General features: G+C 42.5%; 1 pseudogene across 1 annotated transcript; it reads right to left on the bottom strand.

The window, feature by feature from the left end:
- Positions 1–282: 282 nt before the first annotated feature.
- On the bottom strand, positions 283–14,995 carry LOC311128604 (sterile alpha motif domain-containing protein 9-like; annotated as a pseudogene). The gene is made up of 6 exons: positions 14,977–14,995; positions 2,203–2,673; positions 1,722–1,954; positions 1,456–1,606; positions 935–1,109; positions 283–476 (listed from the first exon to the last, which is right to left on the bottom strand). The product of its transcript is annotated as a sterile alpha motif domain-containing protein 9-like (transcript).
- Positions 14,996–24,644: the final 9,649 nt, after the last annotated feature.

Genomic DNA, 24,644 nt, shown 5'->3' with positions numbered 1-24,644 from the left:
AACTGGGTGAATGGGAACATGAATTACAGTCATCCAATATGCTGTAATAGAAATAAGGCCATGCTCATGAAAACCGCCACTGCTTCTCACCAATACGTTGCTGCAAATATCAAGCCCAAGTTTTTCTGTCCTCTTGATGCAGGCCATGGTCAGCTTGTCCATAGTCAGAGCTAGATTGATTATGTCAGCTTTAGACACTTTATGTTCAGTCTCAAGTACATTCAAAGAATGCACAGCAATGCTTGGGTGGATAAGCCTCAAAACCTTGATCAGCACAAAGAATCAACAGTCTGGAGAGCACTCCAAATGTACTCTCAACTCTGTAGGATTCAAAGAATGGGTTGCGTAGAAGGCCAATAACCTTTCATGAAGCGAGACTGAAAGTGTTACGCTCTTCGAGTACACATTTAAAAGGACCAAAACAGCAAAAAATTTGAGCATATTTCTGCTTGATCTTTAAGTTCTTTTGGGTTTTTCTGACAACACCCTTAACATAACATATTCTTCTGAAAAGTTCTCCATTAGGATCCTGAAACCATGGAATGTCTTCCATGTATTCTGGTGGGTGTCCTTGATTTCCACTAGTTTTTTTGTGAAATTAGTCTTCTCCATTGCTGAAAGGTTACTACAAATGTCGACAGTTTCTACCGGGTCTGTACAATCTGTTGTCTTGGTCTGCATTTGAGATTCGTTCCTCATGCAATTGAGAATAATTATCTTTGGGTGCTTGGAACAGATGCCTTTTTTCCTACATGCATTCTCAATGTTCTTTTGTAGATCATAAACAACATCCATGTCCTCAAAGTCATCAATCTTCAGCAACATAGGACACTGGCTGGATTGTTCAGTTATCCCATATGTCAACAGCTGGACCACCTGTTGGGCATCTTCCGAAAAATAAACAGCCCTGTCTTTCAGAACAGCACAACGGTACTTGTCTCTCAGTTCCCACATGATATGCTTGGCTAATGTGGTTCCCCCACACCCTGGCTCATGCAATAAATTGAAGAACACACAAAGCATTTTCAAAGAAAGCAGGTCTGAGATAATGGTGTCCTTGATATAGTTGAACGTGTCCCGTTTAATGAATGGTACAGTACCTTTCCTGACTGCTCAGAAAAATGGAAGTTCCACCATTCCACCCTTTGTAAAAGTTATCCTCTACTGAGTTCTTCATGTCTTCCTTTCCTCCCTTACACTGGTTCACACGAAGAATGCCCAGGTTGTCCAAGCTGCCCTCAACTTTCCTACTTAGGAGCATATTGCTGTCCCCCCAACCAGGCAATAAATTGATGGTTCTGTGTTTAATAGACCACAGACTGCGAACATTGATTTCAGCAAAACTGAGCTCATAAAGACATCTTCTGCTAATGTTGATTCTGCAGGCCTCAGTCAGGTCCTCCCAACAAGTGAATGTACTTTGGTTTTCAAACAAACATAGGATTTGTTGTTCACAGAGTCTCTCCTGGAACATAAGGAAAGTCTCAAACAGAGGGTCAAAACGGTCACTCACAGAAGACAACAAAAGGAAAATCACAAGAAATTCCTTCTTTGGCAGTACATCCTCACGGCACAGGAGGTAAACCACATCTTGCACAGGGGCTTTCTTCAAATGCCGCCATTCATTAATATTTGAGGGTGTTTCTCCATTGACTCCCCCATTGCAGAAAACCGATGTCCTCCACTGTCTCTGTGATACTTTATTGTTCTGGTAAGTGGACAATCGTCATCATCTTATCATTGAAGTGATGGTGCAGTCCATTTTCAGTTGACTCTGGGTCAAAGTCCAACACAACAACCGGATTCAATTCAGGAAGAAATGCCAGTGATTCCAGTTGAGATGGATGGGATTTGTTAGTCACGACTACATACTGCTTATAGTGGGACATGTCTAAAGACGACGATTCACCTCTTATCATATTGCTGAATCTGGAGCCCTGGATACTTTTTTTGACTGAAGACAGGCACTTTTTTTGACTGAAGACAGGCACTTTTTTCTTTGAATAGACAGATTTATAATAGCCTGGATGTTTTTAAAGCTGTCATAATCCTTCATGGTATTGGGGTGCTGTAGATCCCTGCTGCTGCTGCCGTCATGAATGTAAAAACATTTCCCTGCATCATTGTCCTTATTATTCATCTTGGCCTTTTTCCTTTTCACTCTTTTGTCCACATTATTGACATGGTAAATGTTTTCTCCACAGTCTCCGTAGTTAGGCACAATGTCAACCTCAATCACATATTTTTCTGATAATGTTGTATCGGGGTTGAGAACCTCTACAAACCTGGGTGTCTTGATACATTTCTTGGCTGCTTCAATATGTTCTTTCTCAAAATGTCCCTCAATGGCACAAGGCAGATTGTTCACAAAAGCCTCTTTGTCCCTGACTCTAACTCCCAAAATTTGCCCATGCCGCTAATCCAGCTCGTCACCCACACCAAAATGTATGGTGCCATTTGTACACCTGTTCATACAGGCTGCCGCGAAACGAATAACCTAATCAGTGAACTTTGTCATTTTCTCCTCTTCTGTTGCTTTATCTGTGTTGATGAATGCTTTATATTCATGGCAGGGCTCTATTAAGTTCAATGCACCGGACTCTGTTACATTCAGGACAAAGTCAGATTTGTATCTGTGGGCATCATCATGTCGATCGTCTGAACTCCTGCCTCCTTTTTTGTTTCACAAGTTCATTTTTCATTTCAATGATCAAGGTGATGAAACATCATCCCATATTTCTGTAGGTGCTGTGTTTCAAATAAGCACCATAAACGTTTTTCTTATACAGGATATTTGCACATTCAGAGTCTATCTTAAGCTCTCCCAGAGCCCACTGTTTCACATGATAGGGGTTTAATGGCACAGGCAGGGGGCCCAGCCAACAGCGAGTTGCACTAATCCAGACGGGAGATGACAAGTGCCTGTATTAAGACCTGTGCCGCTTTCTGTGTAAGGTAGGGTCGTACTCTGCGAATGTTGTAGAGCATGAACCTGCAGGATCGGGTCACCGCTTTGATGTTAGCAGAGAACGACAGGGTGTTGTCCAGGGTCACGCCAAGGCTCTTTGCACTCTGGGAGGAGGACACAATGGAGTTGTCAACCGTGATGGCGAGATCATGGAGCGGGCAGTCCTTCCCCGGGAGGAAGAGCAGCTCCATCTTGCCGAGGTTCAGCTTGAGGTGGTGATCCAACATCCACACTGATATGTCTGCCAGACATGCAGAGATGCGATTCGCCACCTGGTTATCAGAAGGGGGAAAGGAGAAAATGTATTGTGTGTCGTCTGCGTAGCAATGATAGGAGAGACCATGTGAGGATATGACAGAGCCAAGTGACTTGGTGTATAGAGAGAATAGGAGAGGGCCTAGAACTGAGCCCTGGGGGACACCAGTGGTGAGAGCACGTGGTGCGGAGACAGATTCTCGCCACGCCACCTGGTAGGAGCGACCTGTCAGGTAGAACGCAATCCAAGAGTGAGCAGCGCCGGAGATGCCCAACTCGGAGAGGGTGGAGAGGAGGATCTGATGGTTCACAGTATCAAAGGCAACGGATAGGTCTAGAAGGATAAGAGCAGAGGAGAGAGAGTTAGCTTTAGCAGTGCGGAGAGCCTCCGTGACACAGAGAAGAGCAGTCTCAGTTGAATGACCAGTCTTGAAACCTGACTGGTTTGGATCAAGAAGGTCATTCTGAGAGAGATAGCAGGAGAGTTGGCTAGAGACGGCACGCTCAAGAGTTTTGGAGAGAAAATAAAGAAGGGATACTGGTCTGTAGTTGTTGACATCGGAGGGATCGAGTGTAGTTTTTTTTGAGGAGGGGTGCAACTCTCGCTCTCTTGAAGACGGAAGGGACATGGCCAGCAGTCAAGGATGAGTTGATGAGCGAGGTGAGGTAAGGGAGAAGGTCTCCGGAAATGGTCTGGAGAAGAGAGGATGGGATAGGGTCAAGCGGGCAGGTTGTTGGGCGGCCGGCCGTCACAAGTCGCAAGATTTCATCTGGAGAGAGAGGGGAGAAAGAAGTCAAAGCATAGGGTAGGGCAGTGTGAGCAGGACCAGTGTTGTCATTTGACTTAATAAATGAGGATCGGATGTCGTCAACCATTTTGAAAAAAAGGTTGACGACATCCGATCATCCACAGAGAGGGAGGAGGGAGGGGGAGGAGGAGGAGGATTCAGCAGGGAGGAGAAGGTGGCAAAGAGTTTCCTAGGGTTAGAGGCAGAGGCTTGAAATTTAGAGTGGTAGAAAGTGGCTTTAGCAGCGGAAACAGAGGAAGAGAATGTAGAGAGGAGGGAGTAAAAAGATGACAGGTCCGCAGGGAGTTTTCCTCCATTTCCGCTCGGCTGCCCGGAGCCCTCTTCTGTGAGCTCGCAATGAGTCGTCAAGCCACGGAGCAGGAGGGGAGGACCGAGCTGGCCAGGAGGATAGGGGACATAGAGAGTCAAAAGATGCAGAAAGGGAGGAGAGGAGGGTTGGGGAGGCAGAATCAGGAGATCGGAGGGAGAAGGATTTAGCAGAGGGAAGAGATGATAGGATGGAAGAGGAGAGAGTAGCGGGAGAGAGAGAGCGAAGGTTGCGACGGCACATTACCATCTGAGTAGGGGCAGAGTGAGTAGTGTTGGAGGAGAGCGAGAGAGAAAAGGATACAAAGTAGTGGTCGGAGACATGGAGGGGAGTTGCAGTGAGATTAGTAGAAGAACAGCATCTAGTAAAGATGAGGTCAAGCGTATTGCCTGCCTTGTGAGTAGGGGGGGACGGTGAGAGGGTGAGGTCAAAAGAGGAAAGGAGTGGAAAGAAGGAGGCAGAGAGAAATGAGTCAAAGGCAGACGTAGGGAGGTTAAAGTCACCCAGAACTATGAGGGGTGAGCCATCCTCAGGAAAGGAACTTATCAAGGCGTCAAGCTCATTGATGAACTCTCCAAGGGAACCTGGAGGGCGATAAATGACAAGGATGTTAAGCTTGAATGGGCTAGTGACTGTGACAGCATGGAATTCAAATGAGGAGATAGACAGATGGGTCAGGGGAAAAAGAGAGAATGTCCACTTGGGAGAGATGAGGATTCCTTTAGTCCAGTCACTGATTTCATCTGGCAGTTCAAGATGACAAGCAGGCATTTCTTCCTCTTCAATCTAAGAACAAATATTGTCTGGTGTGACTAAATTCAATGTTAGGTGTTAAATACCTCAATTGGAGACTGATCTGAAAATAACATCAACAAATGTTCAAGAATAATGGAGTCAATGGAATGATGAGATCTTCTGTTGTGCGATAAATACATCTGATGCACTCTGTTCGGTCATGTTGAAATTCCTTCACTTCTGATCATTGAGTGTCTTTACCTAGTAGTCAAACTGATGGAAATATGATGTGCTGAAGAACAGAGATATTGCATAGTTAGTTTCTTTATAATTCACTTTTTATACAGAGTTACAGCATAGCTGCAAGAATCCTATTGTTTTCATAGGTATCACTTTACATACATGTTGCTCTTAATAACATTACTACACACTGGATAACAGTATAAACACGTTGTTACATATTAATTGCATAATGGTGGAATTTAAAGTGTTTTCTGTTCTTACATTCTTAGAAAAAAAGGTGCTATCTGGAACCTAAAAGGATTATTCTGCTGTCCCCGTAGAATAACCCTTTGAGGAACCCTTTTTGGTTCCAGGTAGAACCCTTTAGGTTCCAGGTAGAACCTTTTTGGATTCCATGTCAGACCCTTTCCACAGAGGGCTCTACATGGGACCCAAAAGGGTTCTACGTGGAACCAAAAAGGATTCTCCCTGGAACAAAAAAGGGTTCTCCTATGGGGACAGCCGTAGAACCCTTTTGGACCCTATTTTCTAAGAGTGTACTGGAACACAGACTGATCTTTACCTTATTCCACATTATGATTTCAAATCAAATGTTATTTGTCACATGTGCCGAACACAACAGGTGTATACATTATCGTGAAATGCTTACTTACGAGCCTTTAACCAACAATGCAGAGTTTAAAAAAGTAAGAAAAATGTGTTAAATAAACTAAAGGAAAAATAGTAACACAATAAAATAACAATAATGAGGCTATATACAAGGGGTACCGGTACTGTCAATGTGCAGGGGTACGGGTTAGTCAAGGTAATATGTACATATAGGTAGTGACTATACATAGATAATAAACAGAATAGCAGCAGCATATGTGAAGAGTGTGAAGGAATGTGAATGTATGTGTGTGTGTGTGTGTGTGTGTGTGTGTATGTGTGTGTGTGTGTGTGTGTGTGTGTGTGTGTGTCGTCAATATACATGTGTGTGTGTGTTTTTTTTTTGTGTTTATCCGTGTGTGTGTGTGAGTGTGTGGTTAGAGTCCAGTGAGCGTACATCGAGAGTGTGCAAGAGACTCAGTGCAAAAAATAAGAATAAAATAAGGGGGTCAATGCAAATAGTCCGGGTAGCCATTTGATTAACTGTTCAGCAGTCTTATGGCTTGGGGGTAGAAGCTGTTAAAGATACTTTTGGTCCCAGACTTGGCGATCCAGTACCGCTTGCCGTGCAGTAGCAGAGAGAACAGTCTATGACTTGGGTGGCTGGAGTCGTTGAACATTTTTGGGGCCTTCCTCAGACACCGCCTGGTATAGAGGTCCTGGATGGCAGGAAGCTCGGCCCCAGTGATGTACTGGGCCGTACGCACTACCCTCTGTAGCGTCTTGCAGTCGGATGCTGAGCAGTTGCTATACCAAGCGTACGTCTTGGTGTGTTTGGACCATGATAGGTCCTTAGTAATGTGGACACCAAGGATCTTGAAGCTCTCGACCCGCTCAACTACAGCCCTGATGATGTGAATGGGGGCGTGCTTGACCCTCCTTTTCCTGTAGTTCACGATCATCTCCTTTGTGTTGCGGAAAGCGCGATCACACAGTTGTTCGGAACAGCTGGTGCTCTCATGCATGGTTCAGTGTTGCTTGCCTCGAAGCGAGTATAGAAGTTATTTAGCTCGTCTGGTAGGCTCGTGTCACTGGGCAGCTCGCGGCTGGGTTTCCCTTTGTAATCCATAATAGTTTGCAAGCCCTGCCACATCCAACGAGCGTCAGAGCCAGTGTAGTAGGATTATATCATAGGCATCCTGTATTGACGCTTTGCCTGTTTGATGGTTGGTCGGAGGGCGTAGCAGGATTTCTTATAGGCGCCCGGATTAGTGTCAGCTCTAGCGGCAGCTCTAGCATTTAGCCTGTAATCCATGGCTTTTGGTTGGGATATGTACGTACGGTCACTGTGGGGATGTCGTCGTCGATGAACTTATTAATGAAGCTGGTGTGGCATACTCCTCAATGCCATCGGATGAATCCTGGAACATATTCCAGTCTGTGCTAGTGAAACAGTCCTGTAGCTTAGCATCCGCTTCATTGGACCATTTCCATATTAAGCGCGTCACTGGTACTTCCTGTTTGAGTTTTTGCTTGTAAGCAAGAATCAGGAGGATAGAGTTATGGTCAGATTTGCCAAATGGAGGGTGAGGGAGAGCTTTTTATGTGTCTCTGTGTGTTGAGTAATGGTGATCTAGAGGTTTTTTCCCTCTAGTTGCACATGTGACATGCTGGTAGAAATGAGGTAAAACGGATTTCAATTTTCCTGCATTAAAGTCCCCGGCCACTAGGAGCGCCGCCTCTGGATGAATATTTTCTTGTTTGCTTATGGCCTTATACAGCTCGTTGAGTGCAGTCTTAGTGCCAGTATCGGTTTGTGGTGGTAAATAGACAGCTACGAAGAAGATAGATGAAAACTATCTTGGTAAATAGTGTGGTCTACAGCTTATCATGAGGTACTCTAACTCAGGCGAGCAAAACGTTGAACCTTCCTTAATCTTAGAGATCGCACACCAGCTGTTGTTCAAAAAGAGTCCCCCCCCCCCCCCCCCCTCTGATATTACCGGAGTCTGCTGTTCAGTCTTGCCGATGCACGGTAAACCCAGCTATCTGTACAATATATTATCCATGTCCTTGTTCAGCAACGACTTGTTGAAACATAGGATATTACAGTTTTTAATGTCCCGTTGATAGGATAGTCTCAAACTGAGCTCATCCAGTTTATTCAACTTTGAACCTTTATCTTTGAACTTTATAATAAATAAAGGATTCTTTTCAATGTCATCATCTTTTCAGAGTTAGTACACTTAACATTTTCCTACATTAAATTGACATAGTCGGTTCAAAGTCAAACTAATAATCTGTCATATAATCTGATGATATAGTATTTATCTCCTTGAAGAAAAACACTTACCTATCAAGAAAATATTGCAGACTTTGGTAGCGAGGTTTCACAGTTGCATGAATAATTCACTTGACTCTGTCATCTAGAATACAATCAAATAGGTATTACCAAACAACTTATTCATGAGAGATGCAGAAGAAAACTCAGAGACAGATCACAATCGATGGGAGGTGTCGTTTGCGATGATGATGACCATATTGTTTTTTGGAGGACCAATTGTCAGTGGAAGGTGTGTGTATGTTTGACATTAGGGCCCTATTAAATCAAATCCGGTGTCTACACTTAATTTTTGGAAAGCATGTTAAACATTCTTGTTCAATGTGAGCAAAGCGTTCAGCCCTTAACTGCCTAGATGTTACAGGTTATAAAGTGTTTCTACAAAGGACTACAATAATCCCACTCAATTTCACCCAATTTCATCATATAACCTACTATTGCCATGTAATTTGAAATGTATTGAAGACACAAAGTATGAGTGCAGATAATTTGTCATTGTCCAATTGTATTTATTCCACAGTACAGACAATAATACAGTGAGTTTTCACCCAGGAAGGGTAAAAGTGACCTATGAACCAGAGAGCGAAAGATGGAACAGTGAGGGAACTACAGAGCCTTCAGAAAGTATTCACACCCTTTGACTTTTTCCACATTGAGTTGTGTTACAGCCTAAATTGAAAATTGATTAATTGAGATGTTCTGGCACTGGCCTACAATACCCAATAATGTGGGCTCTCGTTCTCCGTGGCCGACGTGAGTAACACATTTAAGTGTGTTAACCCTCGCAAGGCTGCCGGCCCAGACGGCATCCCTAGCCGTGGCCCAGCTGGCTGGAGTGTTTACGGACATATTCAATCTCTCCCTATCCCAGTCTGCTGTCCCCATTTGCTTCAAGATGTCCACCATTGTTCCTGTACCCAAGAAAGCAAAGCTAATTAAACTAAATGACTATCACCCCGTAGCACTCACTTCTGTCATCATGAAGTGCTTTGAGAGGCTAGCTAAGGATCATATCACCTCTACCTTACCTTACACCCTAGACCAACTTCAATTTGCTTACTGCCCCAATAGATCCACAGACGATGCAATCGCCATCGCACTGCACACTGCCCTATCCCATCTGGACAAGAGGAATACCTACGTCAGAATGCTGTTAATTGACTATAGCTCAGCCTTCAACACCATAGTACCCTACAAGCTCATCATTAAGCTCGGGGTCCTGGGTCTGAACCCCACCCTGTGCAACTGGGTCCTGGACTTCCTGACGGGTCGCCCACAGGTGGTGAAGGTAGGAAACAACACCTCCACTTCGCTGATCCTCAACACAGGGGCCCCACAAGGGTGCGTGCTCAGCCCCCTCCTGTACTCCCTGTTCACCCATGACTGCGTGGCCACGCACGCCTCCAACTCAATCATTAAGTTTGCAGACAACACAACAGTAGTAGGCCTGATTACCAACAATGACGAGACAGCCTACAGGGAGGAGGTGAGGGCCCTGGCAAAGTGGTGCCAGGAAAATAACCTCTCTCTCAACGTCAACAAAAACGAAGGAGCTGATCGTGGACTTCAGGAGACAGCAGAGGGAGCACGCCCCCATCCACATCGATGGGACCGCAGTGGAGAAGGAGGAAAGCTTAAAGTTCCTTGGCGTACACATCAATGACAATCTGAAATGGTCCACCCACACAGACAGTGTGGTGAAGAAGGGGCAACAGCGCCTCTTCAACCTCAGGAGGCTGAAGAAATTCGGCTTGGCCCCTAAGACCCTCAGAAACTTTTACAGATGCACAATTGAGAGCATCCTGTCGGGCTGTATCACCGCCTGGTACGGCAACTGTACCACCCGCAACCGCAGAGTACGGTCTGCCCAACACATCACCGAGGGCACACTGCCTGCCCTCCAGGACACCTACAGCACCTGATGTCACAGGAAGGCCAAAAAGATAATAAAGGACATCAACCACCCGAGCCACGGCCTGTTCACCCCGCTATCATCCAGAAGGCGAGGTCAGTACAGGTGCATCAAAGCTGGACCGAGAGACTGAAAAACAGCTTCTATCTCAAGGCCATCAGACTGTTAAATAGCCATCACTAGCCGGCTACCACCAGGCTACACAACCCTGCACCTTAGAGGTCCTCTGTAGCTCAGCTGGTAGAGCACGGCGCTTGTAACGCCAAGGTAGTGGGTTCGATCCCCGGGACCACCCATACACAAAAAAAATGTATGCACGCATGACTGTAAGTCGCTTTGGATAAAAGCGTCTGCTAAATGGCATATTATTATTTATTATTATTATTAGAGGCTGCTGTCCTATATACATAGACATGGAATCACTGGCCACTTTAATAATGGAACACTAGTCACTTTAATAATGTTTACATACTGCTTTACTCATCTCATATGTATATACTGTATTCTATTCTACTGTATATAGTCAATGCCACTCTGACATTGCTCATCCTAATATTTATATATTTCTTAATTCCATTCTTTTACATTTAGATTTGTGTATTGTTGTGAATTGTTAGATACTACTGCACTGTTGGAGCTAGGAACACAAGCATTTCGCTACACCCGCAATAACATCTACTAAATATGTGTAAATTTGATTTGATGTCAAAGTGGAATTATGTTTTCAAACTTTTTACAAATTCATTAAAAATGAAAAGCTGAAATGTCTTGAGTCAATAAGTATTCAAACCCTTTGTTATGGCATGTCTAAATAAGTTCAGGAGTAAACATTTGCTTAACAAGTCACATAATAAGTTGCATGGACCCTGTGTGCAATAATAGTGTTTAACATGATTTTTGACTACCTCATCTCTGTACGTCTTTGTACCCCACACATTCAATTATCTGTAGAGTCGAGCAGTGAATTTCAAACACAAATTCAACCACAAAGACCGGGGAGGTTTTCCAATGCCTCGCAAAGAAAGGCAGCTATTGGTAGATGGGGGAAAAATTAACATTGAACATCCCTTTGAGCATGGTGAAGTTATTAATTATACTTTGGATGGTGTATCAATACACCCAGTCACTACAAAGATACAGGCGTCCTTCCTAACTCAGTTGCCGGAGAGGAAGGAAACCGCTCAGGGGGCCATTGGTGACTTTAAAAAAGTTACAGAGTTTAATGGCTGTGATAAGAGAAAACTGAGGATGAATCAACAACATTGTAGTTACTCCACAATACTAATCTAACTGACAGAGTGAAAAGGAACCCTGTACAGAATAAAAAATTATCCAAAACATGCATCCTGTTCGCAACAAGGGACTAAAGTAATCATGCAAAAAACGTAGCAATTCACTTTTTGTCCAGAACACATTACTGAGTACCACTCTCCATATTTGCAAGCATAGTGGTGGCTGTATAATGTTATGGGTATGCTTGTAATCATTAAGGACTGGGGAGTTTTTCAGGATAAAAAAGAAATGGAATGGAGCTAAGGACAGGCAAAATCCTAGAGGAAAACCTGTTTCAGTCTGCTTTCCACCAGACACTGGGAGATGAATTCACCTGTCAACAGGACAATAACCTAAAACACAAGGCCAAATCTACACTAGAGTTTCTTACCAAGAAGACAGTGAATGTTCCTGAGTGGCCGAGTTACAGTTTGACTTAAATCTGCTTGAAAATCTATGGCAAGACCTGAAAATGATTGTCTAGCAATGATCAACAACCAATTTGACAGAGCTTGAAGAATTCTGGAAAGAATAATGGGCAAATGTTGCACAATCCAGGTGTGGAAATCTCTTAGAGACTTAACCAGAATGACTCACAGCTGTAATCACCGCCAAAGGTGATTCTAACATGTATTGACTCAGGGGGTTGAATACTTATTTAATCAAGATATATTAGTGTTTTTCTTTTTTTCAAATGTTTGAATTTTTCTTTTACATTGACATTACAGAGTATTTTATGTAGATCGTTGACAAAAAAAAAATACAATTAAATCATTTTAATACCACTTCGTAACACAACAAACTTTGGAAAAAGTCAAAGGAACTGTTCATACATTTCTAAATATTGTACCCACTCCTTGTTTTGAAAACTAAACGTTTGGATCAAAACCACCTAAAGAAGCAATTCTGATGTTGGTGGTGTTTTGAATAAGTGTGCCACTTCAAGTACATAAGTATACTTCCTACCGACTTCTTTAAAATAACTATTTGAAATCCAGACCTGCTACAAACTACAAAGGGAAATGGGTGGGATTGTAAGAGGTACAGAATACTATTTAATTTATGTACATGCCTTCAAATTCAAATATTAATTAAATTATTAATATTCCACTTATGTAAAATAAACTGCATATACTCTAAATATACTTACATTATTGCCACCTCGAACAATATATGTTACCATATACAGTGGGGAAAAAAAGTATTTAGTCAGCCACCAATTGTGCAAGTTCTCCCACTTAAAAAGATGAGAGAGGCCTGTAATTTTCATCATAGGTACACGTCAACTATGACAGACAAAATGAGAAAAAAAAATCCAGAAAATCACATTGTAGGATTTTTTATGAATTTATTTGCAAATTATGGTGGAAAATAAGTATTTGGTCAATAACAAAAGTTTCTCAATACTTTGTTATATACCCTTTGTTGGGCAACACGGACATTCAACTCTCTCCAAAGATTTTCTATGGGGTTGAGATCTGGAGACTGGCTAGGCCACTCCAGGACCTTGAAATGCTTCTTACGAAGCCACTCCTTCGTTGCCCGGGCGGTGTGTTTGGGATCATTGTCATGCTGAAAGACCCAGCCACGTTTCATCTTCAATGCCCTTGCTGATGGAAGGAGGTTTTCACTCAAAATCTCACGATACATGGCCCCATTCATTCTTTCCTTTACACGGATCAGTCGTCCTGGTCCCTTTGCAGAAAAACAGCCCCAAAGCATGATGTTTCCACCCCCGTGCTTCACAGTAGGTATGGTGTTCTTTGGATGCAACTCAGCATTCTTTGTCCTCCAAACACAACGAGTTGAGTTTTTACCAAAAATATCTATTTTGGTTTCATCTGACCATATGACATTCTCCCAATCCTCTTCTGGATCATCCAAATGCACTCTAGCAAACTTCAGACGAGCCTGGACATGTACTGGCTTAAGAAGGGGGACACGTCTGGCACTGCAGGATTTGAGTCCCTGGCGGCGTAGTGTGTTACTGATGGTAGGCTTTGTTACTTTGGTCCCAGCTCTCTGCAGGTCATTCACTAGGTCCCCCCGTGTGGTTCTGGGGTTTTTGCTCACCGTTCTTGTGATCATTTTGACCCCACAGGGTGAGATCTTGCGTGGAGCCCCAGATCGAGGGAGATTATCAGTGGTCTTGTATGTCTTCCATTTCCTAATAATTGCTCCCACAGTTGATTTCTTCAAACCAAGCTGCTTACCTATTGCAGATTCAGTCTTCCCAGCCTGGTGCAGGTCTACAATTGTGTTTCTGGTGTCCTTTGACAGCTCTTTGGTCTTGGCCATGGTGGAGTTTGGAGTGTGACTGTTTGAGGTTGTGGACAGGTGTCTTTTATATTGATAACAAGTTCAAACAGGTGCCATTAATACAGGTAACGAGTGGAGGACAGAGGAGCCTCTTAAAGAAAAAGTTACAGGTCTGTGAGAGCCAGAAATCTTGCTTGTTTGTAGGTGACCAAATACTTATTTTCCACCATAATTTGCAAATAAATTCATAAAAAATCCTACAATGTGATTTTCTGGAATTTTTTTTCTCAATTTGTCTGTCATAGTTGACGTGTACCTATGATGAAAATTACAGGCCTCTCTCATATTTTTAAGTGGGAGAACTTGCACAATTGGTGGCTGACTAAATACTTTTTTTCCCCACTGTATATATATATATATAGTGCATTCTGAAAGCATTCAGACCCCATTACCTTTTTCATATTTTGTTACTCTACAGCCTTATTCTAAAATGGATGAAATTGTTTTATTTCCTCATCAATCTACACACAATACCCCATCGACACTGTGGATCACACCTTACTTATTCAGAAACTCTCTACAATTGGCTTAGATCAGGCTGCTTGTAGCTGGTTTAAGAATGATTTAAAAGACAAAACACAGTGTGTACTTACTTATGGCGTTAAATCAGGATTTTTTTAAATGTGATTTTAACAAAAAGGTGTCCCACAGGGATCGATTCTTGGTCCAGTTCTTTTCACTGTTTATATTAACAGCATTGGTCTATCTGTAAAAAACTGTAACTTTCATCTGTACGCAGATGACACTGTTGTATACGCTACTGCCCCTACGGCAGCTCAGGCTCTGTTGACTCTTCAATCTGCTTTTACTACCTTGCAGAAAGCCTTGGTTGACCTGAAGTTGGTACTAAATGCTGGTAAAACCAAGTACATGTTATTTTCCAAATCCTGTAATAATGTAACTGATGATTTGTGCATAAGTACGTTAGATGGTGCCCCCATTGATCGTGTCCCCGCCTATAAATATCTGGATTGACGAAAGCTATCTTTTAAAAACCATGTTGACAAGTTAGTCAAGAAATTAAGAATGAAGTTGGGCTTCTTCTATAGGAATAGGGCTTGCCTTTCATTAACTAGTAGAAAACAGATCATTCAGTCTACATTCATTCCTGTTATAGATTATGGCGATATTATATACATGAATGCAGCTACCAGTGTTTTGAAGCCCTTGGACACAATATATCATAGCGCACTTCGTTTTATAACATCTGACAGTTTTGACACTCACCACTCACCACCTTTATCATCAAGTTGGTTGGACCTCTCGCTAAAAACCCGTATTTATTCTGTTTTTGTTTATAAAGCCTTACTCAATAAACTACCAATTTACTTAACATCATTATTGAAAAATTGGAAACTCGGATTACAACACTAGATCATAGGGTTGGTTAACGAGGGAGACTCCACGTGTATCCACAGAGTTGGGTAAATCTGCCTTTTCCTACCAGGCCCCCTATCATGTGGAATAATCTACAAGTAACGTTTCATTTGGATGTGTTGTTGTCTCAGGGTCAGTTTAGGAGAAAGGCAAGGGATTTTTACATTGATACATGTGCTTGTTGTGTTTAATTGTTTATTGTGTACTGTATATAATATTTGCTATTTATTTAATTTAGTGTTTTAAATTGTGTATAAAAAAAATCTGTATTGTTCACAGGGCACATATGCAAATGAGACCTTGGTCTCAATGTGTTTTTCCTTGGTTAAATAAAAGTTTGTAAATAATACACCTGTATTTGGGGAGATTCTCCCATTCTTCTCTGCAGATCCTCTCAAGCTCTGTCAGGTTGGATGGGGAGCATCGCTGCACAGCTGTTTTCAGGTCTCTCCAGAGATGTTAGATCGGGTTCAAGTCCGGGCTCCTGCTGGGCCACTCAAGGACATTCAGAGACTTGTCTCGAAGCCACTCCTGCGTTGTCTTGGCTGTGTGCTTAGGGTCATTGTCCTGTTGGAAGGTGAACCTTCACCCCAGTCTGAGGTCCTGAGCACTCTGGAGCAGGTTTTCATCAAGGATCTCTTTGTACTTTGCTCCGTTCATCTTTCCATAGATCCGTCTCCCAGTCCCTGCCGCTGAAAAACATCCCCACAGCATGATGTTGCCACCACCATGCTTCACTGTAGGGATGGTGCCAGGTTTCCTACAGACGTGACGCTTGGCATTCAGGCCAAAGAGTTCAAGCTTGGTTTCATCAGACCAGAGATTCTTGTTTCTCATGGTCTGAGAGTCTTTAGTTGCCTTTTGGCAAACTCCAAGAGGGCTGTCATGTGCCTTTTACTGAGCTCTGTCAGAGTGACCATCGGGTTCTTGGTCACCTCCCTGACCCAAGGCCCTTCTCCCCAGATTGCTCATTTTGGCCAGGCAGCCAGCTCTAGGAAGAGTCTTGGTGGTTCCAAACTTCTTCCATTTAAGAATGATGGAGGCCACTGTGTTCTTGGGGACCTTCAATGCTGCAGAAATGTTTTGGTACCCTTCCCCAGATCTGTGCCTCGACACAATCCTGTATCGGAGCTCTACGGATGATTCCTTCGACCTCATGGCTTGGTTTTTGTTCTGACATGCATTGTCAACTGTGGGACCTTATATAGACAGGTGTGTGCCTTTCCAAATCATGTCCAATCAATTGAATTTACCACAGGTGGACTCCAATCAAGTTGTAGAAACATCTCAAGGATGATCAATGGAAACAGGATGCACCTGAGCTCAATTTTGAGTCTCATAGCAAAGGGTCTGAATACTTATGTAAATAAGGTATTTCTGTTTTTTTATTTTTAATACATTTGCATAAATAAATAAAAACCTGTTTTGGCTTTGTCATTATGGGTTATTGTGTGTAGATTAATGAGACGTTATTTTATTTAATCAATTTTAGAATACGGCTGTAACGTAACAAAATGTGGAAAACGTCAAGGGGTCTGAATACTTTCCGAATGCACATATATGTATATTTACAGTGCTATGATAATCACAACTGCATTGTACTAATACAAAACATTCCCAATCTGTTCATGGAAATAATCAAGTAAAGGTGGTGTACATTTTATATTACTAATGCTTGAGTAAATTACATACATTTTATGTATACTGTATGTAGATAAATATATTGGTCCCACTTTACAGTATATTAACGAAATGTTCAGAAATCTATGTATTTACATGGCAGCTACATAAGCAGGTACAGTGTTAATTACACAGTGGGTACACATTGTCAGCCTGAAATGCAGTATGTTTGTGGTAACATTACACTCCTTGCCACGTCCTTGCCATTCCAAACATAAAAAATGGTTGGCATGACAATGAGTGGCAAGGAGTGGAATGTTAGCACAGAACCGACTGAACACATCGTTATATAGTTATTGTTATACCCGTTTATACTCCCATTCAGTTTTAGATAGAACATTGCGGCCCCGCCCGCCTAGGGGTAAAACATCCCATGGTCACCTTGGTTACCCCATTGGCAAAAGCAAAAACTTTACCTTGCTTGTTTTAGTCAATTACTAAATTAAATTTAAGAAAAGTACAACATGTCTACAGATTACTTTTCAACATTGCCTGCTCCCGAGTATTCTCACTACTTTCAAAAATTGTAGGGCTTCCCTCATGCCCCTTTTCATACCAGCACTAACAGCCACATGAGTGAGTGAGTGCTAGCTAGTTAGCTACCGACCGGAACATTAATCTAGCCAAGACCAACAACACAAACAAACGGACTATACAGTTACAAGTTGTGAGTGGAGTTACAAACGGACTATACATCTTACCTGTGATTAAATGTTTTCCACACATATAGCTAGCTACATGTAGCGTACTTGGACACCAGGTCCCCACAATTTCCCACTCTCCCACACCGAATTGCCTGAAGCCACAGGGCTCTTCTCGCAGGGCTCTACCCCAAGTCGATATTCACGTAATAATTAGGAATTCCCCTTGACTTCGACCAAAAACTGGCCCTTACAAAAAAAGATTGCAGTTTTGACACTGCAGTAGAAGTGCAGTAACTGCAGTCGACGGTGGTATTTTGGAGGCAGTAATTACAGAATAACTGCAGTTATACTGCACTCTAACTACAGTTATACTACAGTGTACTGCAGTTATGCTGCAATCTGAGTGCACATTATTGTCGTAAGGGGGGGATAGCAAACTTTTGTAAAATAGCAAACCTTTTTGTTTTTTGTTATACAGAAATAACAAAACATGCCGACAAGCTGCTGTGTTGTTCAATGTACATGTAACCAAGTCAAAAATCCCGACCATTGGTTCGCAATGCTCCCACTTAGGGGAGCCTGCGAGAAGAGCCCTGCGGCTTCAGGATATTCGGTGTGGGAGAGTGGGAAATGTGGGGACCCGTGTCCAAGTAGGCTACACGTAGTTATGTGTGTGGAAAACATTTAGGATAGTCCTTTTGTAACTCCACTCACTACTTGCATCTGTATAGTTCGTTTGTTTGTGTTGTTGGTCTTGGCTAGCTTAATGTTCCAGTCGGTAGCTACACTTTATTACCAAAAGTATGTGGACATCTGCTCATCGAAAATCTCATTCCAAAATCATGGGTATTAATATGGAGTTGGACCCCCCTTTGCTGCTATAACAGCCTCCACTCTTCTGGGAAGGCTTCCCATTAGATGTTGGAACATTGCTGTGGTGACTTGCTTCCATTCAGCCACAAGACCATTAGTGAGGTTGGGCACTGATGTTGGGTGATTAGGCCTGGCTCGCAGTCTATGTTCCAATTCATCCCAAAAGTATTCGATATGGCTGAGGTCAGGGCTCTGTGCAGGCCAGTCAAGTTCTTCCACACCGATCTCGACAAACCGTTTCTGTATGGACCTCACTTTGTGCACAGGGGCATTGTCATGCTGAAACAGGAAAGGGCCATCCCCAAAATGTTGCCACAAAGTTGGAAGCACAGAATCGTCTAGAATGTCATTGTAGGCTGTAGCGTTAAGATTTCCCTTCACTGGAACTAAGGGGCCTAGCCGAACCATGAAAAATAGCCCTAGACCATTATTCCCACTCCACCAAACTTTACAGTTGGCACTATGCATTGGGGCAGGTAGCGTTCTCCTGGCATCCGCCAAACCCAGATTCGTCCGTTGGACTGCCAGATGGTGAAGCGTTATTCATCACTCCAGAGAATGCGTTTCCAATGGCGGCGAGCTTTACACCACTCCAGCCGACGCGTGGCATGGTGATCTTAGGCTTGTGTGCGGCTGCTCGGCCATGGAAATCCATTTTCAGAAGCTCCCAACGAACAGTTCTTGTGCCAACATTGCTTTCAGAGGCAGTTTGGAACTCGGTAGTGAGCGATTTTTATGTGCTATGCGCTTCAGCACTTGGCAGTCCCGTTCTGTGAGCTTGTGTGGCCTACCAATTCGCGGCTGAGCCGTAGTTGCTCCAAGACATTTCCACTTCACAATAACAGTACTTACAGTTGACCGGGGCAGCTCTAGCAGGGCAGACATTTTATGAACTGACTTGTTGGAAAGGTGGCATCCTATGACGGTGCCACGTTGAAAGTCACTGAGCTCTTCAGTAAGGCCATTCTACTGACAATGTTTGTCTATGGAGATTGCATGGCTGTGTGCTCAATTTTATACACCTGTCAGCAACGGGTGTGGCTGAAATAGCTGAATCCACTAATTTGAAGGGGTGTCCACATATTTTTGTGTATATAGCGCTTGTAACGCCAAGGTAGTGGGTTCGATCCCCGGGACCACCCATACATAAAAATGTATGCACGCATGACTGTAAGTCGCTTTGGATAAAAGCGTCTGCTAAATGGCATATTATTATTATTATTATTAGTGTAGCTAGCACTCATTCACTCACATGGCTGCTAGCACCATCATGAAAAGTGGCATGAGGGAAGCCTTACAATATTATGTATTTCTAAGTTGTGAGAACGCTCGGGAGCAGGCGATGTTGAAAAAGAATCTTTAGGCATGTTGTTCTTTTCTTAAATATAGTTTTGTAATTGACTTAAACAAGCAGACAACAAGCAAATTGCATTTGAAAAAGTTCAAGTTTTTGCTGTGATCCAATGGGGTAACCAAAGTGACCATGTGTTGTTTTCGCCCAAGGCGGGCGGTGCCGCAACATTCTATTTAATACCAACTGGGACTTATCTATGGCATTGTTGAATACTCATTTCTGATTGGCTTGAAGGTCATTGTAGAGCACGTTAAAATTCAGTGGCTATAGTTCATTTTCACATGTTCTATGTTTGAGCTGCTTTTGAAAGCAAAAGTCGAATAAAAACATTTTTGGCATTGTTGAATTAGATTTACATAATAGCAAGCTAGGACTGATTGTTTGGTCTAGGGTTTGGTAAGCTAAACTAGCAAGTCTGTTTATTTGTTTACCAAGGCAACTACTGTAGCTATCTAGTAAACTTGCTAGCTACTTCAGTCGATGTTGGACACATTTCTACCTGCAAATGAATACATTTCTAGCGGCAAATGTTTTAAATGATAGCCATGGTATAAAAGGGATAATCAACTCAGGGCTCTATGCGTTCTCTGGATAATAATGCAACTCCGATAGACACACCTTCCACGTCTTCATTATTTTCCATAGAATGCATAGCCCCTTGTTGATTTATTTATCCCTTACACATCTACACGGTCTTGAACTATAATAACTCTTCAGTCACACACGTGGCCTCATACAGTAGAACATGTCCTGTACTGAGTGTAAAAACAGGTCTCTAATAGTACAGTACATGCAAGACTGCTACTAAAGTGACAATAATTCTAATATTCTCATATAAACAATAGTTCTTTCTGGCATACATTTCAATTTCAAGACATACTATAAGGGTTAGTGGTTAACATAATTGATATATAACTACTGTATACAATATTGATGGCTAACCCAGTCTGAACTTTGTTGAACACCACATATTACAGCTAAAATAGAAACTTCATCAGGATGGAATTTCACTTCACATGTTCACAATCAACCATTTCTTCATTCTGACGGAAAACTCTGCCTTCACAGAAGAGAGGAAGCAATACAGTATTTTGTCAAAGCTTTGTAAAATGGTCCGGTTTGAAAAATAGTTTTGTTTGCACTATAAAATTGTTTAACCTTTAACCTTTAACAGTTGACCTTTGTAAAGGGACAGCAGAAGTGTGAAAGGGCGGGACAGTGGAGAAGTAGATGTTGTTGATGTTGTCTATATTCGTGCATGTTAGATAGATTGTCTCTGTATGTGTCTCGTTGTGGTTATGCTACTCTGCAACTGAAACAATAATAATATTGGCAAAGAAAATACACACCTGCCACTGACTGTTGGTCCTCCAATTAACAATAGAATCATCATCATCAACATCATCATCATAAACAAAACGCTACATATTCAAATATTGTTCACCTGAAAGATCCATAATAGAAAGTAAACTCATGTTACGTAAATAAATACCTCTCAACCATTATATTCCTACATATACAGCATCATTTTTACAGTTTCTACACTGACAGACAGACATATCCATGGCTCCTGTACAGTCTGGGCTCTCCAAGCCTGTAGCAGGAGGACATTTAACTCATCATCACCAGACCACAGGCAAGAGGGGAACAGTATGGCTGTATCCAAAACCTCCCCTAGTGCCTTTCAGCCAGTCACCTACAGCTCTAGTCTACATCCTTGGTTAAAGTCGTAGTTCACTGAAAGATCAAAGTTTGTATGACTTTGTCAAACCTCAAAAGTAGCCTTATGTAGCTGGGTCTACACAACAAATGGTGTGGGACCGAGACTTGAAATTATACCTTTTTTTATACGTCTGATCAATGTCTGACAAAAACATTGATTTTGAAGTGAACTATTGCTTTAATTAACAATCATCACTGTTACGCCTCTAGCTAGTTTGGTCAGGGTGTGAATATTCTAGGATTGTATTTCTATGTTTGGCCAGGTGTGGTTCCCAATCAGAGGCAGCTGTCGCTCGTTGTCTCTGATTGGCCTTGTGGTCCTCTGTAGCTCAGCTGGTAGAGCACGGCGCTTGTAACGCCAGGGTAGTGGGTTCGATCCCCGGGACCACCCATATGTAAAAATGTATGCACACATGACTGTAAGTCGCTTTGGATAAAAGCGTCTGCTAAATGGCATATTATAATATTATAATATTATTATTGGGGATCATACTTAGGCAGCCAGTTTTCCTGCCTGTGTTGTGGGATCTTGTTGTGTTCCTGTTTAGGCTTGTGTGTTAGCCCTTTGGACCGTCACGGTTAAGTTTGTTATTTTAGTTACTGTGTCGTGGGTTTATTAGTTAATAAACATGTACGCCTTTCACGCTGCACCTTGGTCCGACCCGTTTCTTAATGTACGTGACAATCTCCTATGCTACTGCACTTCAGTGGTGTCATAACAGGTTGCAATAAATACAACTTTCCATTTAGGTTGACTAGTTGACAATAGTAGCATGTCCCTAGAATCAAAACAACATGCTAGAGCTTACAAGCGCTCAAGTCATAAGTACAACCATAACCACATCCTATATAGCTAGCCATTATGCCCCTTATATGTGGACAATATATTGGATTAAAAAAGATCTACAATTCATAGATCTAGTCTGAATTACATTGTTAAAATACAGTATTGAACATGTGCCTTTTCAGTTAAAGCCACGCTGTCATGCTCTCAATGCAAGCCCCAACTCTTCTTACAACACAACACAAAGGAACGGTTGGATACAGCCTGGTACATTAGCTTTCCACACCCAACAACTGTCTCGTTTTTGGCACATTAACTTACATTATTCAGTAATCCTGACATTGAATAAATGTACATGAGTGTGCGTACTACTGCAGCACACATACCCTGCAATAATGAATAGTTATTATATCATGCACTACAAAGGTAACAATATGTAGCAACATGAGATGGTACCACGATTCTTCACCATAAACTAGTGCAAAAAACAACAATGAGGTTGAACAGGTTGAGACACTACAGCCGTTAGAGAGAGAGATTGTTGTTTTGGCCATGTGTTGGCATTGTGTGATTAGTAAATGGGGATATAATAGAAGTCAATGATAATACCTAACCATACAGTAGGAGTCAGGTATTAGATAACAGGATAGGTGTTCATCTAAAATGCTGTGTACAGGTTGCCATTGCTTTAGTGAAAGCATCAGTAACACTTTCTTTTATAGTCCGATACCAGCTGGTATTTGCTAAGGAATAACATTGTATATTCTCTGGTACTTCAGATAATGAATAACAATTAGAAACAACTTGGTATCAGATGGTGGGTATTATTAGGTAAAAAACAGGTTAAAAAAAAAAACAGGATAGGGGAACTGTCAAATAAAGTGTAATCAAAGCATGTCTTCCTGCCTCTATTGAGGAGGTCTGGTCTGGTACACACTCTCACAGAGAACAGAGGGCCATCCTGTCTGCTCTCAGAATATTACACCCCTTCTTCCTGTGACCTCATCTCCTGTTCTCGTCTGTTTGTTAGAAATCATGAAAAGTCCAATTTCCGTCCTTTGAATAGTGAGGGTTCGCTGAAAAGCTTAAATCACTGTGAAAAGCCTAGATCACTTTCAGTATCCAGACTGAAATGTAGTAATGTCCAATGAATAGCATTCATCACATCCCTCAAGAAGGAAAGAGCTCAGAGTCTCATAGGGAAGTCCACTGGAGTGTGACTGAATGGTGTGTAATGATAAAGGTTGATAGCTAAGAGGTGCTGCAGGATGAACTGAATGAATACCAACAGCATCATGCTTTTGGAAAACAGAGAAAGACACCGCTCCCCCACTGGTGGCTCAGAGGTATTGCAAGCAGATGGTCTGGTAAAGGGATTGTTGCTGTGTTCTGTCTGTACAGAGTTTAAAAGTGTCACTAATGTCTCCTGTTATGCCAAGCCTTGTCTAGCTCAGTCCTGGGTTCCTTCAGAGTCTGACTTATAAATGTGTCATTGGGGTTTAAGGCCTGGGACGGCCCACAGGCCATACTGAGAGACGTGGTACAGTAGCTACTCTGTTACGGAGTGAAAAGGACTGGAGCTGAGCCAACGTCAACAGTAGAAATCACTGTGTAGTACCACACTGATAACAGAAGAAAAATGGCCCAGGAACAGACTATAGAGGAAATTGTACATCTCATCCATAACCTTTCCCCTCCCTCCCTTTTGTCTTGCATCTCTCTCTGTATCCACCCTCTTTCAATCCACCCCTCTCCCTCTTTCTTCTCCTCTTCCATCTCTCTTTCTTCAGGGTAGTGGTGCTTCTCTGTTGGGAGTGTGAGAGGACTCGTTTCTTATTGCCAGACACAGCGGGGTTAGAGGGAAGGAAGGAGAGAGGGAAGGAAGGAGGTGTATCTCAGCGGAGATAGAGGGATAAAAACAGGTGAAGTTGTTGACTTGTTGCCATGGCTACAGACTGACCCCCTGACCTACACATGAGTCTTCTTTTGGTGGCTCCACTGTCCGGGCCTGTCCTGAGCTGGGGTGTTTGTATGTGTGTGAATTCCCATTGCCATCTAGGTAGAGCGAGTACATTCAACCATTACTCAGACAAGGGTGGGCACTCCAGGACCCCAGGGGGCGACGATTAAGGCTTTTGATCGTTTGTTTTTGTTTATATTTTTCATTTATTTTACCTTCCAGTTATTTTCTTTTAGTGGCCAAGGTAGGTCATATAAAAGTCTTGACTGTGATACTCTAATGCTACAGTATAAATGTATTTAGACCCTTTACAGCAAAGTTAGAGCACCTCCCATCTTTCTGGCTTTACTTCCATTTCACTCAACTCATCTGTTCTCTCTCTATTCCTTTCATATCTATTTCCCAAGAGACCCTGCTTCTTCCCCTCTCTCACCCTCTTTGCCCTCCCTCTCCCTCCCCTTTCACCTCCTCCCTGTCACTTTCCACCCCTCAGTAAACCTT

The sequence above is a fragment of the Coregonus lavaretus genome (assembly GCF_964263955.1).
Source record: "Coregonus lavaretus genome assembly, chromosome: 4".
NCBI lineage: Eukaryota > Metazoa > Chordata > Actinopteri > Salmoniformes > Salmonidae > Coregonus > Coregonus lavaretus.
Note: the sequence above shows the minus strand (reverse complement) of the source record. Positions and strands in the feature narration are given on the sequence as shown.